General features: G+C 34.9%; 2 long non-coding RNA genes and 1 other non-coding gene across 3 annotated transcripts; 2 read left to right on the top strand and 1 right to left on the bottom strand.

The window, feature by feature from the left end:
* Positions 1 to 2,370: 2,370 nt before the first annotated feature.
* On the top strand, positions 2,371 to 5,888 carry LOC112722300 (uncharacterized). The gene is made up of 3 exons (XR_003162592.3): positions 2,371 to 2,527; positions 2,615 to 2,776; positions 5,681 to 5,888. It is a non-coding gene; the product is annotated as an uncharacterized lncRNA (long non-coding RNA).
* A 3,225-nt stretch (positions 5,889 to 9,113) lies between these two features.
* LOC112722298 (uncharacterized) lies at positions 9,114 to 12,594 on the top strand. Its single transcript, XR_003162591.3, has 3 exons — positions 9,114 to 9,281; positions 9,369 to 9,530; positions 12,394 to 12,594. It is a non-coding gene; the product is annotated as an uncharacterized lncRNA (long non-coding RNA).
* Positions 12,595 to 20,049: 7,455 nt separating this feature from the next.
* Positions 20,050 to 20,153, bottom strand: LOC112725924 (small nucleolar RNA R71). The gene has a single exon (XR_003165003.1). It is a non-coding gene; the product is annotated as a small nucleolar RNA R71 (small nucleolar RNA).
* Positions 20,154 to 22,255: the final 2,102 nt, after the last annotated feature.

Here is a 22,255-nt window from a genome sequence, read left to right as displayed (position 1 = left end):
TCAGAAGAAATCAAGCTTTGAAGATTAAGTGTTCATAGAAGTTTCTCTCTTTTCTCTCTTTTTATTTTCAGCCAAAATGATGAAATGAGACATCCTTGGAGGTCTTGGGGATGTAGGGTGAGTTGTGATTGGTTGGCTTGGAGGTGGGTTAAAATAATATTAAAATATCTCAGGTGTATAACTACTAAAACTAGATGTATCGGAACACTTGTAAAAACATCTCTAAAAATTATTTCTGAGCTACTAGCATAAATGACACTAGTAGCATATTTATTATGAGAATATAATATGTATGATGAGACCTTAGCATTGCTAAAATCATCAGGGAGTGTTGGTGTTAAGCTACACCAGTAAACTGTGAACCCGGTTAAATCGATTTCCTATTTTCAACTAAAACTGACCAGGTAAAACTATAATATCATTCAATAAGCTTTTAATACTAATATAATGATAATATTATACTATTATCTCTCTTCTCTCATGAATTGAGTCCGGTTCGTCAAACTGAGACTATTTAAGAAAATCAGAATCAAAACTCCTACCCGATACGGTTTAAAAACTAGGTTCTTCGTGATTGCGTTATCGAGCTTGCCCCAAAAGAGGTCCTAGCTTAAAGATGACATAATGACAATGAAGATTGAGATACTTGATGATATAGCAGAGGTTCTCCCCTTACTGATCTTCTGGAGAAATCCATGTCTTCAGAAAAGATCTCACGTACTCGAAAAACGGGGTTGTTACATTCTACCCTCTTAAAAAAAAATTTTACCCTCAAAATTTCAAGCACATGCAAGAAATCTATCTTCAAGAGGTCTATTTCCTTCAATCCATCCTGATGAAGAGATCGGTCCATTCCATGCAGCACCCAAATCTCACATAGTCAAAACCATAGAGATCATAATAGATATGAAGATAGCTGTGCCTCGCATCGATTCGTCGTTCAGAACTCGATTAAACCATGCCTGTTCACAGTCATTGAGGTCTTGTTTGCACCAAACAATTGTAACATCCCGCATTTTTGAAAATCTAATTATGAATAAATTGTGATTTTATTTTATTAAGTTTAAACTTTATAATTTTAAAAATTATTTTATTAGAAATAATTAAATAGATTCAGAGATAATTTCATTTTAAACCAATTAAGATTCTTAATGTAATTTTATATAATGGAATATTTTTTATAATTTTAGTAATTGAAAAATAAGAAAAAATTATATAATTTAATTTAAGTAACTTTTATACTAAAAAAAGTTACGATTTATTTTATTAATTTGATATCTTATTTTATAAATTAATTAATTAAGAGTAATTGAATTAGTTTACTAATATTTGGAGTTAATTCAATTAATATTCTTGTGTAAATTTTTATAGTTGGTTATTTCATGTATTTTGAAAATTATATAATTTAAATAATTTTTATTATGGATAAATTATGGTTTGTTTTATTAGTTTGAGCTCTTTGAGATTAATTTATTAGGAATGATTAAATGGATTTTTATAAATACTTAAAGTTTAAGTAATTTTATTATAATTAGATATTTTGTAAATTGAAATTAAAGTTTCGGTGATAGAAAAATAATAAAAAATTATATCATTTAATTTGAATAATTGAATATTGCTTTTAAAATACATTTTATAAAAATGTGATTAATATATTTACTCTATGATTTAAATTAAAAATAATTATTTGAGCTCGTTAATAGATTGATAGATAAAATCTCATGCATTTTAAAAGTAATCTTTATAGCATTATATTTGAATTCTAAATTGTTATCCTATCATGAATATTTTGTAAAATTATTATATTACTTGTATATATTTTTCCCTAATTTATCAAATCAAAATCTAATTTAATTTAAGATCACAAATTTCCTAATTGATACCCTAATTTTACAAAACGCACACTACATACGTTCAGAGAAAAGGAAGGAAACAGTGAAGAGAGAAAGGGGAGCTCGAAGGGGGAAGAAGAGAGATCGAGAGGGGGAGATGGAGAAGTCAGGATTCGGGGAGTAAGGGAATAGGAGGAAGATGCTGGGATGATCAAGAAGGCTTCGACTTCGTCATCCTCGTGCATCCGTCACTGCTACCATCATCGATCAGAGCTGCTGCGCGTGGAGAGCAGGGGAGACGACGTTGCTATCTCTGTTTGGGATAGCCGCCGCCGTTCAAGTCACTACAGGAGGAGAACGCCACCGTGTGAAGCGAGGTGATGAGCGAAGTAGAACGCGTACAGGAAGAAGGAGAACACGACGACTAGGAGGAGGCAGCGCCGCTGCCGTTGCTACTAGGGTTTGTCTTTGGAATTCCTAGTCGCCGCTGTCGTTGCGGGTGAGTCAATTCTGTCCTAGCTATTAGAGTTACCATTTCTGAACCATTGTCGCTTTGAAATGATCCTGTCTCGGCCTCTAATATTCCTAATTATACTGTATTCGTTGGAATCGCCACAATTGGAGCTCATCGCTAGAGAAGACAAACTGTTGCGCCATCTTCTTCATTTTGACTCTGAACCTCCATTCATAATCCTGTAATGTTTCCACTCTTGTTCTATTTAGAATTTTGTTTCTCTGCTATATTCTTATTTTAATTACGGTAGCCGATACCTTTGTTTTAGTGTTGCTGTGTTCTGCTGGAGTTGTCAAAATTGTTGTTGTTGGAGTGTGATCATGGTTGATGCTGCTGCCGCGTCCCAATAATGTTGGAATTGTTGCTGCTGCTATGAATTCAAAAAGAACAGGTTTATCGTGGTTAATTCCTTCCGGTTTAGCTAATCGAGGTAGGGGGTTTAAATGATTTCAATTTAAGAATGCCTACAAGGTTTATTGAATAACTGCAAATAGATTTAATAGCTGTGAGTAATTGATTGATTATGTGAATATTGAATTGTGGCTGAAATTGTGATTGAAATGGTTAAGATTGTGATTTAGAATTGTTGATTAGTGATATTGATTGATTATGTGGATTGGGAATTGTTTGATGACTAATTGTTGAGAATTTCTGAATTTTAATGGGTAATGTTGGATTTGTTGTTGCTGAGCTGTTATTTGGTATATTGTAATGTTAATGAACTTGGTTGGTGGTTGATTTGGAATTGGTTTTGAGGGGTATTGAAGGGTTGGATTTTGAATACAAAATGGTTTACTGAAAATCAGGTTCTCTTGAAATTAAACAGCAACTTTGAAAGTGAATCAGTGGCTCTATAATGACTGAAATGATGAGAATTTAAATGTTAAGTAAATTATATTAAGTGTGATTGTTGAGATTTAATTTTGAAGGTTTCATATTAACTGGAACATTAGTTATGATTTTTTAAAGTTAAGTCGTGAATCTGATTTTCTGCACTAATTTAAATGAAATTAGAAATTTTGAAAATCTATAACTAATTCTATGATGATCGGATTTGCGTGGGACTAAGTCTGGATTAATATTGGGAATATAGGGAGTTGGACTGGTGAATTTGAGACTTTTTCATTAAGTTTATGATTTATGGTAAATTTTTGAATTATGGATGTCAAATCTGGTTTTTCTGCAGAACGTTTAACACAGCAGCAACTTGATTCCTCTATTGGAAATTCTGCAGTTTGAATTTTGAAATGGAACTAATTTTAAATAAAACTTTATTCCTATTATTTTAATACCGTAAAATTTCAGAACAATTGAACTTGTAGTTTTAAAGATATGAAGTTTTGAAGTATGATGCATTATGCAGAAAATGCCAGATTCTGTTTTCTTAATTTAGTAACTTTGAGAGTTTATAACTTTTGATCTTGGATAGATATTGAGATGCAACCAATTGGAGGTGAAAATTAAGTATGTTTAGCATATGTGATTTAAAGTTCAGGGTTTTCCATATTTTAATAAGTGAGTTATGGGACCAGGAAGAGGTTGTGTTTAATGATTTGTAAAACAGAATTCTGCAGAGAATTATCTACTTTCGAAGCTACGTTACTTCTTCATTAAAAATGGTATGACCCTGAAACTAATTGAGAAAGAAATTTGGATGAGTTATTTTTAATCACATTAATTTTAAAGGTAGTTGGATTTAATTTGGATTTTATATGAAATTTCGAATGTTGTATGCTGCTGCTGTCTTCTGATTTTAAAACACTGCAGAGCAGTCAGGGTTTTGCTTATATTTCCGAAGCTAGAGTCAGCGAAAAATTATGATTTTTGGTTTAATAGAAAGCTTAATGTGAGAAGGTCGCATGGATATCAAGTTTGCGTGATTCGGAATTCATTTGATATTTTAAAAACAAAATGGAAATCAGGCTGCCAAGTTGTGTTGGCAATTATTTTGGATATGGAATTTAAGAAATAGATTTTCTATACTATTATCAAATGTTTTTTGAGAATATATATTGCTGTGGCAACTGCTGAAAGAGGCTGATGAAATGTTGAGAAAGAAGGAACCTGTAAGGGTGGCTAAGTCCTATTTTTAAAGGAGATTATGTTCAAATTTTTATAAAAGTACAAGGACTTAATAAAAATCAATATTTAAGGCTTATTTAATGATAATAACTTCAATGATTCTTTTAAGAAAATATTATTTGGTATACGGAATTGTTGGCAAGGGCGTGGGTCTTGTCCTGCTTGCGTCATTGCAATTAAGAAAGAGAAAGGAAAGAGTAAAGTACTTATTGTATGATTATCTGTTGCTTAATGCAACCCAAGAGATGTTTGTTTGTTGCTTGTGGCAACCCAAGAGATATTATATATATATTTGTTGCTTAATGCAACCCAAGAGATATTATATATATATATTTGTTGCTTAATGCAACCCAAGAGATATTATTTATTTGTTTGTTACTTAATGCAACCCAAGAGATGTTTGTTTATTTGTTTGTTACCTTGAGGCAACCCAAGAGTAATTTTTCGTTCCCAGGAGTATATGTTTCCTGCGAGTAGAAAGCAGAGGCTGTCTCAATAGAGCTGCTAATAATTATATGCGCATTTATTTGAACGGAAAATCGTATCCCGGAAATCGTGAACTCGTGACCGGATAAATGTCGGGAAGGCAGGTGCTAATCGACACATGAGCTCATGGCCTGCACTAGGACTAGACATGCATCATATGCATCTATGTGATATTGTTTGGGTGTGTATATTGTAATTGGTTTGCCTAAGTGAATAATTCTGTTTAACTGCTAGTTGCTATACTTGATGTAATTGCTCTTGATTGTGTTTGAACCTCATTACTTGTGTTTGTAACTGATTGGCTGGATTGTGGTGAAATGGGTGTTGATTGAGTTGTTTGGGCCTAAGGCCGTGACTGGTACGTTTGAGGTCTTGTTTTGTATAAAGTATCTGACTGGTTCAGCATAGACTTAATGAACCTATGCTTGGAGCAGGATGATCATTTATACCGCGTAGGTAACTTCTTTTATGATATGGTCTAGTAAAGTATGAAAAATCAAATTGGTTCAGCATAGACTTAATGAACCTATGCTTGGAACAGGTTGGTCATTTATACAGTCTAGGAAATTTTTAAGAGTTTTATAAAGAAAATATGGTTCTAGGATTTTGAATAATTAACTAATGCTTTTAAAGAAGGTTAATTTTCTTTTAGATATCTCTGAATGAAATTAACTATTTGCGCTTTATTCTTTACTTTCACGGCATTCTCGACCTCTACTGAGAACATGTGGTTTGGTTCTCACCCCCAAATTTTCCACCCTTTTAGTGACACAGGTTTGAAGATGCAATATGAAGCTGCAAGCAATTAGTAGGCTTTCTTTATGGTTTTAATTGCTTTCATAGAGTCCCCTCGCTCTGGTCCTTTGAGGTTTTATTTTAACAGAGGGGTAGGTGTTGTATCTGGATTTATATGACTTCTTATGTATAAGAATTACTATTAATAATACTTATGTAATTGTTCTTATTATTTGCAATGTTTATCCTTGATACATGTCTTTAATAAATAAAAACAAAATTTTCTAGCATTTTCTTAAAACTGAAACGCGAAATCGATACAAAGGCTCAGAAATTAAGTAGTTAATATTGGAAAAGGTCACGTAACGTTCTTTCTAGTAGAAATACCCTGACTTAAGCAAGGTGTTTTGCTGGAAGGGAAGTTACAATATAGTATCAGAGCAGTTCATTCCTGTTAGAGCCTTAGGAATGGACTGACTATGCTTCATTTCATACTCTGAGTGTCTGTCATGCCTTAAGACTTGTCTTGGTGACGAGAGTTTTTGTTTTATATACATGACTGTCTGATGATTAACGCTATTAGTTTACCATTGCATACCTCATGGTATCAAATTTGGCCAACTTAATACTAATGATTTATGTATATGGAACACTAATGGGTTATCATAGACGAAATAGAAATGATAGGTTAATGCGAATTACGAGGTTTTGGGGACGTTAGAAACTAAATTCTAGAGATTAGTTCCGTTTCGACGTATGCTTTTTATTCGTGCTTAGTGTTATCTCTTTCTCTATTAATTGTATTAGAATTTCTAGTTTCTGATCTCTTTCCTGCTAACCTTGTATTATCATTTGTGCACGTCCTTGCTTGACTCTGTATCTGGTTGTTGTTTGAATCTTTTGAAACATTTATCTTTACCTTACAAACTCTATGCTCCTTGCTCTGAATTCGGAATTATTTCGGTGCAGCTTACTATTTCTTGAAATTTCCTTCTTGAGTACTTGTTTCAGATTCTCTTCGAGAAAAATTTCAATTTACATCTTTTCTTACTTGATTGTATCCACAACCCTTGCTTAAATTTTGAGGGGATTGTTTTTAATTCAGCCTAGACTTTCTTACATAAACTCTGAAGCTTCTTTATGTAGTTTAATCTTGTTTATCTGTGATATACCACTTATCTTTTATTGATTTATAGAAAATTTTATTTCAAAATTTATTCTTTGAATTGAACCTGATTCTCTTCCAACTTTATTATAATTCTATGGCTATCCTTACCTAATTATGTACTTAAGTAATCCTCCAAGATTTTTAAAGAAAATATTTTACCCTTAGTGCCCAACAAGCTTTAATTTACAAACCATGCATGATTTGTTTTGATTTGAAAATTAAATTGATATAACATATTATTTATACTAAATTTAGTACTTTGAAAAATGTTAGATTTATATATATTCTTTTGAAAAAGATAAACTAATTCCCTCTATTTCAAATTGAAGTTGTTCAAAATTGTTGTACTATTTTCCCTAATGATGTTCATATTGAAACTGTTCGATTCAAAATTTCTTCCTAAGCTTCGAATTAACTCCCTTTATGCTCCATTTCATTGCTTATATATATCCTTGTTTGTTGACGATCTCATGTATTCCTTCAAAACCTTGCGAAATACCATCTTTGTCCAACTGTGAACTTGAGCATTCTTCCAATTTCTCGCATAAACCTTTCGTGCCGTTTGTCTTTCTTTTCTCATATTTCGTATTCCTTATATACGCTAGTTCTTAGGGACGCGATTTGTGCGTGTGGAAAGTGAATTTGGTTAGTATACGAAGTTATAAGGAGTTGTGGAGTTTTGAGACGACGAAAGGAAGTGCTCATGCTTTGTTAAAAGTTCTGAACGAATATTATGCCTATTTGATTTTGGATTTCAAAATTTATCATGAGTTAAGTTATTTTATCAACTCTTGCATTACCTAGTATATTTTCTTCTATGTTTATGTGATATGATTTTCTTGGTATCTTTAAAATATTCAAAAGGGGATGTGAATATAAATCTTTTCTTCATCTTATATCAATTTTCGAGGGCGAAAATTTTTGTAAGTTGGATAGAATGTAACATCCCGCATTTTTGAAAATCTAATTATGAATACATTGTGATTTTATTTTATTAAGTTTAAACTTTATAATTTTAAAAATTATTTTATTAGAAATAATTAAATAGATTCAGAGATAATTTCATTTTAAACTAATTAAGATTCTTAATGTAATTTTATATAATGAAATATTTTGTATAATTTTAGTAATTGAAAAATAAGAAAGAATTATATAATTTAATTTAAGTAACTTTTATCCAGAAAAAAGTTAGGATTTATTTTATTAATTTGATATTTTATTTTATAAATTAATTAATTAAGAGTAATTGAATTAGTTTACTAATATTTAGAGTTAATTCAATTAATATTCTTGTGTAAATTTTTATAGTTGGTTATTTCATGTATTTTGAAAATTATATAATTTAAATAATTTCTATTATGGATAAATTATGGTTTATTTTATTAGTTTGAGCTTTTTGAGATTAATTTATTAGGAATGATTAAATGGATTTTTATAAATACTTAAAGTTTAAGTAATTTTATTATAATTAGATATTTTGTAAATTGAAATTAAAGTTTCGGTGATAGAAAAATAATAAAAAATTATATCATTTAATTTGAATAATTGAATATTGAGTTTAAACTACATTTTATAAAAATGTGATTAATATATTTAATCTATGATTTAAATTAAAAATAATTATTTGAGCTCGTTAATAGATTGATAGATAAAATCTCATGCGTTTTAAAAGTAATCTTTATAGCATTATATTTGAATTCTAAATTGTTATCCTATCATGAATATTTTGTAAAATTGTTATATTATTTGTATATATTTTTCCCTAATTTATCAAATCAAAATCTAATTTAATTTAAGATCACAAATTTCCTAATTAATACCCTAATTTCACAAAACGCACACTACATACGTTCAGAGAAAAGGAAGGAAACAGTGAAGAGAGAAAGGGGAGCTCGAAGGGGGAAGAAGAGAGATCGAGAGGGGGAGATGGAGAAGTCGGGAGTCAGGGAGTAAGCGAATAGGAGGAAGACGCTGGGATGATCAAGAAGGCTTTGACTTCGTCATCCTCGTGCATCCGTCACTGCTACCATCATCGATCAGAGCTGCTGCGCGTGGAGAGAAGGGGAGACGACGTCGCTGTCTCTGTTTGGGATAGCCGCCGCCGTTCAAGTCACTACAGGAGGAGAACGCCACCGTGTGAAGCGAGGTGATGAGCGAAGTAGAACGCGTACAGGAAGAAGGAGAACACGACGACTAGGAGGAGGCAGCGCCGCTGCCGTTGGTACTAGGGTTTGTCTTTCGAATTCCTAGTCGCCGCTATCGTTGCGGGTGAGTCAATTCTGTCCTAGCTATTAGAGTTACCATTTCTGAACCATTGTCGCTTTGAAATGATCCTGTCTCGGCCTCTAATATTCCTAATTATACTGTATTCATTGAAATCGCCACAATTGGAGCTCATCGCTAGAGAAGACAAACTGTTGCGCCATCTTCTTCATTTTGACTTTGAACCTCCATTCATAATCCTGTAATGTTTCCACTCTTGTTCTATTTAGAATTTTGTTTCTCTGCTATATTCTTATTTTAATTACGGTAGCCGATACCTTTGTTTTAGTGTTGCTGTGTTCTGCTGGAGTTGTCAAAATTGTTGTTGTTGGAGTGTGATCATGGTTGATGCTGCTGCCGCGTCCCAATAATGTTGGAATTGTTGCTGCTACTATGAATTCAAAAAGAACAGGTTTATCGTGGTTAATTCCTTCCGGTTTAGCTAATCGAGGTAGGGGGTTTAAATGATTTCAATTTAAGAATGCCTACAAGGTTTATTGAATAACTGCAAATAGATTTAATAGCTGTGAGTAATTGATTGATTATGTGAATATTGAATTGTGGCTGAAATTGTGATTGGAATGGTTGAGATTGTGATTTGGAATTGTTGATTAGTGATATTGATTGATTATGTGGATTGAGAATTGTTTGATGACTAATTGTTGAGAATTTCTGAATTTTAATGGGTAATGTTGGATTTGTTGTCGCTGAGCTGTTATTTGGTATATTGTAATATTAATGAACTTGGTTGGTGGTTGATTTGGAATTGGTTTTGAGGGGTATTGAAGGGTTGGATTTTGAATACAAAATGGTTTACTGAAAATCAGGTTCTCTTGAAATTAAACAGCAACTTTGAAATTGAATCAGTGGCTCTATAGTGACTGAAATGATGAGAATTTAAATGTTAAGTAAATTATATTAAGTGTGATTGTTGAGATTTAATTTTGAAGGTTTCATATTAACTGGAACATTAGTTATGATTTTTCAAAGTTAAGTCGTGAATCTGATTTTCTGCACTAATTTAAATGAAATTAGAAACTTTGAAAATCTATAACTAATTCTATGATGATCAGATTTGCATGGAACTAAGTCTGGATTAAGCTTGGGAATATAGAGAGTTGAACTGGTGAATTTGAGACTTTTTCATTAAGTTTATGATTTATGGTAAATTTTTGAATTATGGATGTCAAATCTGGTTTTTCTGCAGAACGTTTAACACAGCAGCAACTTGATTCCTCTATTGGAAATTCTGCAGTTTGAATTTTGAAATGGAACCAATTTTAAATAAAACTTTATTTCTATTATTCTAATACCGTAAAATTTCAGAACAATTGGACTTGTAGTTTTAAAGATATGAATTTTTGAAGTATAATGCATTATGCAGAAAAAGCCAGATTCTGTTTTCTTAATTTAGTAACTTTGAGAGTTTCTAACTTTTGATCCTGGATAGATATTGAGATGCAACCAATTGGAGGTGAAAATTAAGTATGTTTAGCATATGTGATTTAAAGTTCAGGGTTTTCCATGTTTTAATAAGTGAGTTATGGGACTAGGAAGAGGTTGTGTTCAATAATTTGTAAAACAGAATTCTGCAGAGAATTATCTAATTTCGAAGCTACGTTACTTCTTCATTAAAAATGGTATGACCCTGGAACTAATTGAGAAAGAAATTTGGATGAGTTATGTTTAACCACATTAATTTTGAAGGTAGTTGGATTTAATTTGGATTTTATATGAAATTTCGAATGTTGTATGCTGCTGCTGTCTTCTGATTTTAAAACACTGCAGAGCAGTCACGGTTTTGCTTATATTCCCGAAGCTAGAGTCAGCGAAAAATTATGATTTTTAATTTAATAGAAAGCTTAATCTGAGACGGTCACATAGATATAAAGTTTGCGTGATTCCGAATTCATTTGATATTTTAAAAATAAAATAGAAATCAGGCTACCAAGTTGTGTTGGCAATTATTTTGGATATGGAATTTAAGAAATAGATTTTCTATACTATTATCAAATGTTTTTTGAGAATATATATTGCTGTGGCAACTGCTGAAAGAGGCTGATGAAATGTTGAGAAAGAAGGAACCCGTAAGGGTGGCTAAGTCCTATTTTTAAAGGAGATTATGTCCAAATTTTTATAAAAGTACAAGGACTTAATAAAAATCAATATTTAAGGCTTATTTAATGATAATAACTTCAATGATTCTTTTAAGTAAATATTATTTGGTATACGGGATTGTTGGCAAGGGCGTGAGTCTTGTCCCGCTTGCGTCATTGCAATTAAGAAAGAAAAAGGAAAGAGTAAAGTACTTATTGTATGATTATCTGTTGCTTAATGCAACCCAAGAGATGTTTGTTTGTTGCTTGCGGCAACCCAAGAGATATTATATATATATTTGTTGCTTAATGCAACCCAAGAGATATTATTTATTTGTTTGTTACTTAATGCAACCCAAGAGATGTTTGTTTATTTGTTTGTTGCCCTGAGGCAACCCAAGAGTAGTTTTTCGTTCCCAAGAGTATATGTTTCCTGCGAGTAGAAAGCAGAGGCTGTCTCAATAGAGCTGCTAATAATTATATGCGCATTTATTTTAATGGAAAATCGTATCCAGGAAATTGTGAACTCGTGACCGGATAAATGTCGGGAAGGCAGCTGCTAACCGACACATGAGCTCATGGCCTGCACTAGGACTAGACATGCATCATATGCATCTATGTGATATTGTTTGGGTGTGTATATTGTAATTGGTTTGCCTACGTGAATAATTCTGTTTAACTGCTAGTTGCTATACTTGATGTAATTGCTCTTGATTGTGTTTGAACCTCATTACTTATGTTTGTAACTGATTGGCTGGATTGTGGTGAAATGGGTGTTGATTGAGTTGTTTGGGCCTAAGGCCGTGACTGGTACGTTTGAGGTCTAGTTTTGTATAAAGTATCTGACTGGTTCAGCATAGACTTAATGAACCTATGCTTGGAGCAGGATGATCATTTATACCGCGTAGGTAACTTCTTTTATGATATGGTCTAGTAAAGTATGAAAAATCAAACTGGTTCAGCATAGACTTAATGAACCTATGCTTGGAACAGGTTGGTCATTCATACAGTCTAGGAAATTTTTAAGAGTTTTATAAAGAAAATATGGTTCTAGGATTTTGAATAATTAACTAATGCTTTTAAAGAAGGTTAATTTTCTTTTAGATGTCTCTGAATGAAATTAACTATTTGCGCTTTATTCTTTACTTTCACGGCATTCTCGACCTCTACTGAGAACATGTGGTTTGGTTCTCACCCCCAAATTTTCCACCCTTTCAGTGACACAGGTTTGAAGATGCAATATGAAGCTGCAAGCAATTAGTAGGCTTTCTTTATGGTTTTAATTGCTTTCATAGAGTCCCCTCACTCTGGTCCTTTGAGGTTTTATTTTAACAGAGGGGTAGGTGTTGTATCTGGGTTTATATGACTTCTTATGTATAATAATTACTATTAGTAATACTTATGTGATTGTTCTTATTATTTGCAATGTTTATCCTTGATACATGTCTTTAATAAATAAAAACAAAGTTTTCTAGCATTTTCTTAAAACTGAAACGCGAAATCGATACAAAGGCTCAGTAATTAAGTAGTTAATATTGGAAAAGGTCATGCAACGTTCTTTCTAGTAGAAATACCCTGACTTAAGCAAGGTATTTTGTTGGAAGGGATGTTACAACAATCAATATTAAGGTGATCATTCTTAATATCTCAAGTTAAGCACAAACATTCCCAAAATGAGTGCTCATAGACATTCATGCCAAATGTATCTTGAAGATACCCAAACAGCATGAGACACACAAGCAGAGTATGCAGTAAAGCATAGTCAGTCCACTCCCCAGGCTCTACTGGGAACGAACTGCTCTGATACCAAATTGAAATGACCCAATTTTCAGTATGTCTAGATCATACCGGAAACTGAGCGCTACCAACTTGTCCTCCTAATTATTACCTATTATTTATTATATGAGCGTAATTCATTGTTAAAAATATAGTTATTTTATGAGGTACTTTTTTTTTGAAAACATTTGGGTTAATAGACGGATTCATTCATAATCAATTCACAACTAATAACAGATAAAACGGTTATAAACAACCACACATAAATACATTTCAAGCAGTTGATAACATTTCGTGAAACAGCCTTTATTAGAGTATAGACTTTTAGTTAGAACACCCCTAGATATAGCTAGATAATAACTATATACATATATATACATACAACATCCCAGGCCCTGACCTGTACAAGAAGTCCCTAAATTGGCACCCAGGCTAGCCTAGGATCTATACTCACCTGTCCCTCTAAACTACTAAAGCGAGGGAAAGTATGTTCTAGGTCTTCAAAACTCGAGTCAGGTCAAATGTCATCAAAAGATGGGACATCATCTACTACTCCTCTGCACGATCAGACATTGCCATATGACGTGTGATGCCAGGGCATTTTGGCCAGTTTCATAGACCTTTTCTTTACTGTTTTTAAGGTAGTTTCATGCATTTTCTTAGAAAATAAGCTAGTTTTGGGTAGATATTCACTTACATCTTGATTCAAGCATACATTGTGCACTTTACATGATTTCATGAGAATTTTGCATGAATTATATGACAAATTGGATGATGCATGACTCATGACTTGGACTAGAACTTTGATGCACTTTGTTGCTTGATTTCAGGACAAAGGAAGCAAAGAAGAACCACGTTAGCAGTCACGTTAGTCCCACTAACGTGGACTAACGTGACCTTTAACGTGGAATGGGTGCTAACTTGGAAAGTTAATGAGAAAGGTAATCGCCAAAAACGCCCTCGAAGCCATCATAAGCCCACGTTAAGAGTCACGTTAACTAAGTTAACGTGAACTCTAACGTGGAAGAAGACAACAAGGCCAACGTTAGTGACACTCTCCTTTGTCACTAACGTTGGACTAAGCTCATAATTGGCCACGTTAGTTGCCACGTTAACTTAGTTAACGTGGACTCTAACGTTAAGAAGCAAAAGAGAAGCCAATGTTAGTGACATTCACCTTTGTCACTAACGTTGGCCAAGCCTCCATAAGCCACGTTAACTCCCACGTTAACTTAGTTAACATGGAAGCTAACGTGGAGAGAGCAATTGATAGCCAACGTTAGTGACATTTACCTTTGTCACTAACATTGGGGTGAACCACCAAGAGCCACCATGAGCAACGTTAACTCCCACGTTAACTTGGTTAACGTGGAAGCTAACGTGGATAAAGAGATGATGAGCCAACGTTAGTGACACTCACCTTTGTCACTAACGTTGGGGATGGCTAGCATTACTACGTTAGAAGCCATGTTAACCTAGTTAACGTGGACTCTAACGTGGAAAAGGGGCACATTGGAACGTTAGTGACAAAGGTAAGTGTCACTAACGTTCTTAAAGAATTGGCACTGCTACGTTAGAAGCCACGTTAACCTAGTTAACGTGGACTCTAACGTAGAGACAAGGGAGGACTCTCCACGTTATTGGGAAAGGTAAGTCCCAATAACGTGTGCGAAGGACCAAGAGGCAACGTTAGTGGTCACGTTAGTGCCACTAACGTTGAAGTCAACGTGATCATATTTGGGTTAGGAATGTTAGTGAAAAAGGTGATTGTCACTAACGTTCTCGAACCCACACTTTCACTTAACGTTGACACCACTAACGTCCTGAGTCAAAGTCTCTGCCTACTTCACCTTTTCTCTCTGCAAGCAAAGCTAAGCCCAATGAAAAGGATAACTGCTTCAAACTCAAGATTCAGAGGCCCATACCCAAGACTTGAAGAGCTAACTAGAAGATGAGAAGAGTAGTATATATAGGAGTAGCTTTGAATTAGTAAGGGAGTTGGAAATTTTAGGGAGCCTTTGGCATTGAACTACTCTCTGTATTTTACTTTCTCTGCACTTCTAGTTTTACTTTCATCATGTATTCTCCATCTTGGTTTTCATTTTTCAGAGCTATGAACAATTAAACCCCTTTCATTGGGTTAGGGAGCTCTGTTGTAATTTGATGGATCAATATTAGTTTTCATTCTCCTTCTTCTATCTTTTCTCTTGATTTTACTAGAAAGCTTTCGATCTTCATCCAATTGGGTAGTTATCTTGGAAAAGAAGCTATTCATACTTGGATCTCTTCTGAACCTTGAAAGAGGAATAAAGAGATCATGCTAGAAATGCTTTCTCATGCTGGACCAAATTGGGTTTGGATGGATATGTGACTATAATCCTACCAACACTTGATTTGGAAAATGCATGTGGTATAATCAGTGACCATACTTCATCTCTTATCATGAGCAATTGACCAAAGAATTGGCTATTGATCAAGATTTGAGAGATTGAATTACCAAGAAATTGGAATTCGATCACTTAAGATTGCCATGGAGATCAATGAATGCATTGATTGAGGAAGAGATGAAAATGAACTTGATCCGAAGAATGCAACATCTCCTGAGCCCAATGAACTCCCCATTTCTGATCTTACCCATTCTCTTTAATTTCTGCCATTTACTTTTATGAGCAATTACCCCATTCCTGTTTAAGATTCTGCAATTTACTTTCCGCCATTTACATTCAGCTCTTTATTTCTAGCATTTACTGTTTCTGCTATTTACTTTCCCACCATTTAATTTTCTGCAAATCTCAAATCAAATTCTAGTTCGCTCAACTAGAACATTCCTCTAATTAAAATTGCTTGATCAATCAATTTCTGTGGGATTCGACCTCACTCTATTGTGAGTTTTTACTTGACGAAAAATTCGGTACACTTGCCGAAGAAAATTTGTTGAGAGACAAGTTTTGTGCGTATCAACGTTCCTCTGGTATCTTATCAAGTAGCCACATAACAGGAGTCTCGTACACAGGATTTAAGTAAAAGTTTGCATACAAACGGGGTGTAGACGTTGGCTGGTCTCACAGTATATACATATAAACAGGTAATAGAGCACTCTAGACTTATAAGACTACATAGAGCGGAGTCCTTTTTGCGGAACGATCATCAACGAACTACGGAAGGGTACTCTTGCTACCATCTGAGGGGGAAAGGAGAGAGAAGGGGTAAGAACTGGGGAGTTCTTAGTAGGGCCGGGGTTATTAGTTACGTTCATTAATTTCGTGTTGTTTGGCAAGCGAATAACAGAATATAGAGAAACAGTTAATAGAAGATAGATAAATAGAGGAAGTAGAGAAAATAGAAAACAGAACACAAACAGAAGAATACAAGAAAATAGAACACAGAGACAGAGAATAAAATACAAGCAAAGAAAGCATACATTCATACAACAATCATAATAGAGAAAATGCACAACCAAGTATGATACAAGTCTGTCCCAAATATAGGTTCATTAAGTCTATACTGAAACAGTTTAACCTTTCATATAATACCTAATCCTAGCCGCAACTCAAGGACTAACTATGTTGCCCTAGTTCGTTTACTAATCTCTGTCTGTTTTCCTGTTATTAAAACTTTACAGACTTTTCCTTTGATTTTTATCTCTTCTTTAACTTTTTATCTTTCCTTTGTCTTTGCCTCACTAATATGTTTTTAACACTCCCTAAGTGTTTTATGAAGGTGATTATGATATTCTGAGTTTAAAGTTGTCTTTCTAAAAGTTTTACGAAAAACTACCTTTTTCGCATTATTTTATTATTTTTATTAAAATATTATTTTTAATTAAATATTATTATTTAATTTTTTATTATTATTTATTATTTTATCATTAAATTTTTGAAAATTACCCCACTTTAACTTTTAACCTTTAAAATTCACTTTTTACCACCCGTAACTTTTAATATTTCTACTTTAACCACCCTAACTTTCAGAAATTACCAAGTAACCCCTCAAACCCCAAAATAATTACAAACTTGCTCTTTTTAAGATCTAAAAGGTGTTCTTCAATGTTCTTCACCACACTCAAAGTATTTTTCGTAAATTCTTCAGATTCTTTCTCTGTTTTCATCCGTTTTTTAGTCTTTTCAGCAAACCGATTTTTACCATAATTCATAATAAAATTGAAGCCACCAAAGCCCCTTATTTTCTAATTAATTTAAACACAAATTCAACCCCAATTTAAGGGTTAGGATTCGTTTTTCCAGAAGCCATGAAGAACATAAATTCAAAGTTGAATATCATCAAATTTCATTAAAATTTCAACAAAATTTCACCAAGAATAAATCAGATAAGCAATCAATTTCAATCATAACCAAACCATATCATAATCACACATCTCAAACATAACTAATCAAGATTAATTTCATCAAACCCTACCTTGATTTGCTGCTCCAAATCTGGTTACTCGTTGAAGTGTTCTTAAAGCACTTTTTCCTCCTAAAACACATCAAGAACAACTTTGAATCCAAAAAACCTCAACTGACCAAACCTTAATCAACATGTTAGGAAGGGATTTCTCACCTTAAACGTGCTGGGAATTGAAGATTCTTAGTTCACAAGTCAAGCTAAGCAAGAGATCTAAGGAAGAACATCAAGAAAACACATGTTTAAGCATGTTTCCTTGAAAACCGAATTGAAGAGGGGGGGAGACATCCATATCACCTTATTTCCATCCTTGATATGTTATATGGTTATGTAGAGGAAGAAGAGAGGATCATTTTGGTGAAATCAGAGTTTTGATTTGAGTTTTAGTTAAGAAGAAATCATGCTTTGAAGATTAAGTGTTCATGAAAGTTTCTGACTTAACTGAATTAAGTACGAGAGTATATCTTGGAGAAGAAGTAGGCGTGAACAAAGAGAAACAATAGTACTTGTATTACTTCATGAAGAACAGCAGAGCTCCACACCTTAATCTATGAGGTGTAGAAACTCCACCGTAGAAATTACATAAGAGAAAAAGTTCTAGGCATGGCTGAATGGCCAGCCTCCAAAACATAACATAAAAGTCCCAAGGTCATATTCCAAGCTCCTTAGATAATAGTAAAAAGTGCTATTTATACTAAACTAGTTACTAAGGATTACAAAAAATAAGTAACTAAGTGCAGATAGTGCAGAAATCCACTTCCGGAGCCCACTTGGTGTGTTCTTGGGCTGAGCATTGAGCTTTACACGTGCATAGGCCTTTTCTAGAGTTAAACGCCAGCTTGGATGCCAGTTTGGGCGTTTAACTCCAGTTCTGGTGCCAGTTCTGGCGTTTTACGCCAAAAAGGTCTCTGGTTGGCATTTAGACGCCAGTTTGGGCCATCAAATATCGGGCAAAGTATGGACTATTATACATTGCTGGAAAGCCCAAGATGTCTACTTTCCAACGCAATTGAGAGCGCACCAATTGGGATTCTGTAGCTCTAGAAAATCCACTTCAAGTGCAGAAGGGTCAGAATCCAACAGCATCTGTAGTCTTTTCTCAGCCTCTAAATCAGACTTTTGCTCAGGTCCCTCAATTTCAGCCAGAAAATACCTGAAATTACAGAAAAACACACAAACTCATAGTAAAGTCCAGAAATGTGATTTTTGCATAAAAACTAATAAAAGTATAATAAAAAGTAACTAAAGCATACTAAAAACTACCTAAAAATAATGCCAAAAAGCGTATAAATTATCCGCTCATCAAAAGGATTACTTTTACTTTTAATTAATTTTTAGTTATTGTCTATCATGACTTCCTTCTATTCCCTTTTTAATTTTGTGCAAGTAATTTTTATGTCAATGGAGTAGACTCCCAACTTGACTTGGGGGTTGATTAAATGGAGACCCTAGAGTTGGAATGCTCAAGTGATTAGTTAAATTGGAAGTTGTTGGCTAATTCTCTATTTACTAACGCTTGACTTTCCCAAGGGAGAGTACTAGGATTTGCGAATAAGAGTTAGCTCAATCACTTGACTTTCCTTTATTTAGTAAGGGTTAATTAAGTGAAAATAACAACCTCTTTATACTACACTTGAGAGAATTTCAACAAGGAAAGAACTTCCAATTAATCATTTCCCCAGTCAAGGCTTTTTATTTTGAATACATAAATCTCTTTTAATTTTCATTGTATTAATTTACATTTATTTATTTCTTGTTATTCAACTCTCAAAATTTCTCGGAAAACTCCTGGTTAATAAGATAGCACCCTTTTGTCAACTCGTTGGGAGACGACCTGGGATTCATACTCCTAGGATTTTTATTCTAATTTTGTGACAACCCTTCTAAATTGATAAGCGGATTTTGCTGGTTAAGAATTGTACTTACAACGCTATTCTTATATTATAAATTTCTTAACTGGCCGATTTCTGCCCGCATCAATTTTTGGCGCCGTTGTCGGGGAGTTGCAATTGTGTGCTAAATTATTAGTTAGTGTACATATTTTTAATTTTTGCGTATTTTATTTTGTTTTTATTACCATGAGCTGTATGTTTCTTTTATTGAATGACGCGTTCGTTGCCTGATCCGAGCTTAGCCGCATTTGATCCTGAAATTGAAAGAACTCTTTCACGTATTAGGCGAGCTCGGCGTAGGTTAGCCTCTGAGGGTGGTGAAGTGGTTATTATCAATTCACCTGTCTCGTCTGAGGGCGAATCCGAAGCGCCATCTGAGGAAGAAACAAGCTCCTTTTCTACTAATTCGGTTGATTTACATGCAGGTAACATAGCAGCACCTAGGAGGATCACTCTCCAGGAAGCTGGAGCCCCAGACTTTACTCTGCAACCGTATCAAGTGCGTCACCCAAATCTGGCTGCAGATTTTAAACTAAAGACTGCGCTAATCAACTTGATGCCCAAGTTTCATGGCTTACCTACTCAGGAGCCTATCAAGCACCTCAAGGATTTTCAAACAGCCTGTTCTACTGTTAGGCATCATGGTGCAGATGAAACTTCTATTCTGCTAATCACCTTCCCAATTTCTCTTGAGGGAAAGGTGAGTGAGTGGTACTACTCCCAACCTGAAGCGACTGTTATCAACTGGGAGACGCTCAGGAAAGAATTTTTGGAAAAATACTTTCCAGCTGAAGTTACAGATAGATTGAGAAAAGAGATTTCCTGCATTGTTCAAGGCGAATTAGAAACTCTCTATGAGTATTGGGAGCGTTTCAAGAATCTTTTGGACGCATACCCCCATCACATGATTGACATATTGGTGTTGATCAACTACTTCACTCAAGGCATGAAGCCTCAGGACAAGACTACATTGGATGGTGCAAGTAATGGTTCCTTGAAAAAGTACAAGACCACAGATGAAGCGTGGCAACTGATCAGCAACTTAGCTGAGTCCACTCGTAATCACAGGCACAGGAACAACCACCCCAAGGCTGGTGCAGAGGTTTCCTCTAGTAGTGAGACTACTGCCTTCACATAGGCTATATGTGAGATGACCAACCTACTGAAGCAGATACAACTAAATCAACAACAACCTCAGGCCCCCTCATCACAACAAAGTCAACAGTTAGTTCCTCAAAGAGTATGCGGAATATGTGCTAATTATACTCATTACACTGATGAGTGTCCGCAGTTCCAACAAGAAGACAACACCTTGGCAGCTACTCATAATTTCTATGACCACCCGAATCAAGGATACAATCAACAAGGCGGCAATTACAACCAAGGTGGAAACCACAATCAAGGTTGGCAAGACAACTCCAACCAGGGATGGAGAGATAATTCCATCCAAGGATGGAAGGACAACTACAATAGAGGAGGCAGAGACATCAATGGAAATTAGAGGTGGAACAACAACAACAGACAGCAGAATCAAAACCAACCTTACAGAGCACCTCACCAAAGGCTGTCCCAAGCACCTCAGAACAACCAACAGCAGGTCCCTCAAATCACTTACCCATCTTCCTCTCCCAATGACGAGTTGCTTCACTCTCTTGCACAAAGACAAACGACCATGGAAAACACACTTACTGGTCTGACTTCTGCTATACAAGCTCTTGTTTCTCATATGGGATCGTCGAGCACCTCCAACACTCAACCTTCAAGCTCCAGTACAATTCCTTCTCAACCTATACCCAACCCCAAAGGTGGCATCAATGCCATCACTTTAAGGTCCGGAACCACACTGCAAGAGAGGAATCATGAGGAGCCAAGCTCAGAAGAAAACATACAAGTTGAAGGCGTTGTGGAGGCAGAGGATGCTAAAGAGGAGGATGTAGTACAAGACTTGGTTGAAGAAGAAGCAGCTCAGCCAAGGAATGGTGCACCAAGGGACGCAGAAGCTGCAAGTGGCGCCATTCTTATCCCATTTCCACACCTTGCTAGGAAGTCCAGAAAGCAGATGGAACTAGACCCTAAAATGCTAGAAATATTTAAAAAGGTTGAGGTAACCATTCCACTTTTTGATTCCATTCAGCAGGTACCTAAATATGCTAAATTTCTAAAGGATTTGTGCATGCATAAAGATAAATTACAGAATTTAGAAATTATTCCTCTAGGTAGTTCCATTTCTGCATTGGTAGGTGATATACCTGAAAAATGTAGTGACCCAGGTCCATGCATGGTTACTATTACTATAGATGGTGTGAAATTTCCTGACTGTATGTGTGTTTTAGGAGCGTGTGTTAGTATAATGCCATTGTCTGTATATGATGCTTTGAGGCTCCCTCCCTTAAAAAGGTCGGCAGCTCGTTTTGTTTTAGCAGATAAAAGCATCATCTCTGTGGTTGGAATTGCTGAGGACGTACTGGTGAGCATTAAGGGGCTCACATTTCCTATTGACTTCTATATTTTGGAAATGCCCCCTAATGACTCAGGAAGACCATCATCCATCCTGCTTGGAAGGCCCTTCCTGAAGACTTCAAAGTTCAAGCTGGATGCCTTCTCAGGAACTTACTCTTTTGAGATAGATGGCAGAGCAGTGAGCTTCAATCTGGATGAAGCTATGAAGCATCCCCCTGAAAATCATTCTATCTTCCAATGCGACATCATTGATGAGATGGTAGCTGCAATTCACCAGGAGGAAGTAGAAGAGAGGCATATGGAGCAAGATGTAAGTGTGGGGACACCCCCTGGACAAGATGAAGCCACGTTACAACCATCACTAGCTCCAGATGATCAAATGCCCAGCCATGAGCAGAAATTGGAATTAAAGCCCCTTCCACCCCACCTCAAGTATGCTTACCTTGAGGATAATCAGAAGCTCCCAGTTATCATTGCAAGGAAACTCACTTCCCAACAGGAGGAGCAGCTGCTCAGTGTGCTGAGAAGATACAAGAAAGCAATTGGGT

The sequence above is a fragment of the Arachis hypogaea genome, chromosome 11 (genome assembly GCF_003086295.3).
Source record: "Arachis hypogaea cultivar Tifrunner chromosome 11, arahy.Tifrunner.gnm2.J5K5, whole genome shotgun sequence".
Taxonomy (NCBI): domain Eukaryota; kingdom Viridiplantae; phylum Streptophyta; class Magnoliopsida; order Fabales; family Fabaceae; genus Arachis; species Arachis hypogaea.
This window is presented reverse-complemented; position numbering and strand designations above follow the sequence as displayed.